Source organism: Salmo trutta, chromosome 17 (genome assembly GCF_901001165.1).
Source record: "Salmo trutta chromosome 17, fSalTru1.1, whole genome shotgun sequence".
NCBI lineage: Eukaryota > Metazoa > Chordata > Actinopteri > Salmoniformes > Salmonidae > Salmo > Salmo trutta.
Genome location: NC_042973.1, coordinates 39,657,603 through 39,662,565, shown reverse-complemented (window position 1 = coordinate 39,662,565; position 4,963 = coordinate 39,657,603).

The window sequence follows — 4,963 nt, the reverse complement described above, 5'->3', positions numbered from 1 at the left end:
GAATGGAATCTTATTGCAAATGTACAAAACATCCCCAATCACGACATGGCCATTTCTCCTAAACGGAAAAGACTTTGAAGACGGAACTTGGTGAGCATAGGTTTGGACTAATGGGCTGTTAGCCCAGAAACAAGATGGCATCGAGGCCTCACCGCTTTTTGAGTTAAGGCCATTTTTCTGGGATTAAAGGTCAAAAACGAAAATAGAGAGCTAATTTGAAAAATAACCAGCCATTTATCTATCGTAATTTACGAGAAATCGTACAATGTACAATTGGTGATGGTCAAAGAAATGTGTTTCTTTCTTCCAAAAAGTTACAGATCCAGTTGCAGCGTGTTCAGATGAAGCCGTTAAGGTGGGTATCGGAGCTCTGTGAGATTTCTGTGATTTTTCTGAAATCACACACATTCATTCAACCCTCTGTAAATCAGTCAGTTCTTACCGTAAAGACTTAACCTGTTGGGGGTAGGGGGCAGTATTTACACGGCCGGATGAAAAACGTACCCGATTTAATCTGGTTATTACTACTGCCCAGAAACTAGAATATGCATATAATTATTGGCTTTGGATAGAAAACACCCTAAAGTTTCTAAAACTGTTTGAATGGTGTCTGTGAGTATAACAGAACTCATATGGCAGGCAAAAACCTGAGCAGATTCCTTACAGGAAGGGACCTGTCTGACAAGTTCTTGTTCTTCTTGGCTCTCTTTAATGAAAACTGAGGATCTTTGCTGTAACGTGACACTTCCTACGGCTCCCATAGGCTCTCAGAAGGCGGGAAAAAGCTGAATGATGTCATTCCAGCCCCAGGCTGAAACACATTTGTGCTTTTGGCAAGTGGCCGATCAGAGGACAATGGGCTTAGGCGCGTACACGAGTCGACCCTGTGCTTTATTTTCTTTCGTCTTTTTACCTAAACGCAAATTCCCGGTCGGAATATTATCGCTTTTTTACGAGAAAAATGGCATAAAAATAGATTTTAAACAGCGGTTGACATGCTTCGAAGTACGGTAATGGAATATTTAGACATTTTTTGTCACGAAATGCGTCGTGCTTGTCACCCTTCTTTACCCTTTCGGATAGTATCTTGAACGCACGAACAAAACGCAGCTGTTTGGATATAACTATGGATTATTTGGGACCAAACCAACATTTGTTATTGAAGTAGAAGCCCTGGGAGTGCATTCTGACGAAGAACACCAAAGGTAATCAAACTTTTCTAATAGTAAATCGGAGTTTGGTGAAGGCTAAACTTGCTGGGTGTCTAAATAGCTAGCCCTGTGATGCCGGGCTATCTACTTAGAATATTGCAAAATGTGCTTTCACTGAAAAGCTATTTTAAAATCGGACATATCGAGTGCATAGAGGAGTTCTGTATCTATAATTCTTAAAATAATTGTTATGCTTTTTGTGAACGTTTATCGTGAGTAATTTAGTAAATTTTTTGTAAATTCACCGGAAGTTTGCGGGGGGGTATGCTAGTTCTGAACGTCACATGCTAATGTAAAAAGCTGGTTTTTGATATAAATATGAACTTGATTGAACAAAACATGCATGTATTGTATAACATAATGTCCTAGGGTTGTCATCTGATGAAGATCATCAAAGGTTAGTGCTGCATTTAGCTGTGGTTTGCGTCGATGTGACATTATATGCTAGCTTGAAAAATGGGTGTCTGATTATTTCTGGCTGGGTACTCTGCTGACATAATCTAATGTTTTGCTTTCGTTGTAAAGCCTTTTTGAAATAGGACAGTGTGGTTAGATTAACGAGAGTCTTGTCTTTAAAATGCTGTAAAATAGTCATATGTTTGAGAAATTGAAGTAATAGCATTTCTAAGGTATTTGAATAACGCGCCACAGGATTCCACTGGCTGTTACGTAGGTGGGACGAAATCGTCCCACTGGCCCTAGAGAAGTTAACTGAATATTCTGTAAAAGCCTACGCCAAGGAGGATATGTATTCACTTTCAGCTTCCTGTGTCAACCAGAAGTGCCTTAAATTGGGGTCATAGGGGCTGTTTCGAAGGGTTAAAAAGGTCAGATCTTTCCAAAACTTCATGTGTGAGATTAGGCAACCCTCATGAACTGTAAATCAGTAATTTCTCCCAACAGATGTCAAAGAAAAAAACTCTCTCACACACACACACACACACACACACACACACACACACACACACACACACACACACACACACACACACACACACACACACACACACACACACACACACACACACACACACACACACACACACAGCAAGGATGGAGTGACACAGTGCGAGGCTTAAAGACACACAGAGCCTGCAATGGCATTACCATAATCTCTAGGCTGTGCCGAGTTCAACGAGATGCCCCGCTTCACCGTAGCTTGCTCGGTCTGAGCGCAGCGACCGTGAAAAAGGTAGGCCCATAATGAAGCCTGGCCCTAAATTTCAGGTGCTTTGGGTGACAGCGGGAGAACCGTTAGGGTTAGAAGCACAATTCAACCTCAGGAACATTCCTGAGGTCCTCCCGATCTGTGCAAGCCGATCTGTGCAAGCCTGTGCAAGCCTTGACCGTGTGGCATTAACCCTTAACAGTGAAAAGAAGGTGTTTACATCAAACAGCTTGCAATGACTTCTCTCCCCATAGGAATACATTGCCTGCTCCGATTTCGTCCCACCGACCCTAGAGAGGTTAATCCAGCCGCAGTGTCAGATTTCAAAACGGCTTTACGGCGAAAGCAGACCATGCGATTATCTGAGGACAGCACCCCGCATACAAACACATGAAAATCATATTTCAACCAGCCAGGTGCGACACAAAAGTCAGAAATAACGATATAATTCATGCCTTACCTTTGAAGATCTTCTTCTGTTGGCACTCCAAAATGTCCCAGAAACATCACAAATGGTCCTTTTGTTTGATAAATTCCTTCTTTATATCCCCAAAATGTCCATTTATTTGCCGCGTTTGATACAGGAATACACCGGTTCCAACTCGCCCAACATGACTACAAAGTATCTAATAAGTTACCTGTAAACTTGGTCCAAACATTTCAAAGAACGTTCCAAATCCAAACTTAGGTATCCTAAAACGTAAATAATCAATAAAATTTAAGACAGGATATACTGTGCTCAATACCAGATGAAAACAAAGTGAAGTGCGTTCCAGGTCGCGCGCAACAAAAGACTTGAGTCAATCTGAGTGACACAAGGAAAGGAATACTTATTAATTTCTCAAAAGAAAAACATCAACCAATTTCTAAAGACTGTTGACATCTAGTGGAAGCCATAGGAACTGCAAGCATATTTCTATTAAAAAGGGCTTACCGTAGAAACCTAATGGAAAACACATTGAGCTCAAAAAAAAATTCCCTGGATGGATTGTGCACGGGGTTTTGCCTGCCAAATCAGTTCTGTTATACTCACAGACATTATTCAAACAGTTTTAGAAACTTCAGAGTGTTTTCTATCAAAATCTACTAATAATATACATATCCTAGCTTCTGGGCCTGAGTAGCAGGCAGTTTACTTTGGGCATGCTTTTTAACCCGGACGTGAAAATAGCCCAAATAGGTTTTTAAGGGGGTGATGAGTTTAGATTATTTTTTCAAATGTTCAAAATTTGACCCTTGGGTCTTGACTTGATGTGCATTTGCAATATGAAAATGTACTGTCGAGCGCACTTGCCATCTATTGGATTTTTGCTGTGTGACACTTGGCATTTGCCATATGACACTTGCCATATGACAGTTGCCATAAGCTTTGAATGAAATGCCATCCATTTGAGTGGTATTGTACATCGTGTATATGTTTCGTATGGTGCCAATATGTTCCCATTCATTTTTGTCCATTTCAGGGGGGTCTTCCCTTACATACATGAGTCAGAGTCTGACACTGAAATTAATGAGGAAGATGATGATGAGCCAGTGCAAATCCCAAGAGGTATGCAGTACGTAACACAGTGGTAAGTCTATTTGGAAATCGTTGCAACCTGTAACATTAATGTGGCTATAGCTAGCTAACTAGCTTTGCTTGATCCCAGTGCATGCTACATTTTACATCGCCTGAAAGTTCAAGTGGACAATAAAATATCCCAAATATCTCAAATCCTTTATGAAAATGTGTTGCTATGCTATAATTGTGAAAGCTGATACAGCATGCATGCCTATTAGCTTGTTAGATGACTAATTGTTAGATTTGGCATTATACTCAACAAATAAGCTATTCTAGATTTAACGTTATTGCAAGCTAACTAGCATCTTGGCTAGATATGATGTTGCCTGAATATGCTTTCCATAGCAAACTATATGTGATTAGAATTGAGCATTTGGTGGACAGCAGTGTTATAGGACGATATTGCGTGGAATGTTTGTGTCCTTACTGGAAATTGTGGACAGTGAGCAACAGACATGCTGTATTTTGTCTGATGTTAGTTTTCTTTATGTACGGTAGGTGTACCTGTGGGCATTGTCAGACAATGCCAACCGAGGTGAGGAACATCTGCTGCCAGGAGATTCCACAGTTTTGTGTAGTATACTTTGTAGTTCATTGTAAGAGATACTTTATCAGCGTTACCATTCAATATTACAGTAGAACTTATTTCAATAGTTTATCAGATGTCCGCAGGTCCCTCCAGAAGAACCATGCCATTGTATGGTAGATCACCCTGCTCTTGGTCACCCTGGTCCCTGGTGACATTCTGTGTCAATGGGTATGCATTACATCATGTCATGAACCTACAGAGTGTACAAAACATTAAGAAAACCTTCCTAATATTGAGTTGCACCCCCTTTTGCCCTCAGAACAGCCTCAATTCGTCAGGGCATGGACTCTACAAGGTGTCAAACGTTCCACAGGGATGCTGGCCCATGTTGACTCCAATGCTTCCCACAGTTGTCAAGTTAGCTGGATGTCCTTTGGGTGGTGGACCATTCTTGATACACACGAGAAACTGATGTGTGAAAAACCCAGCAGCGT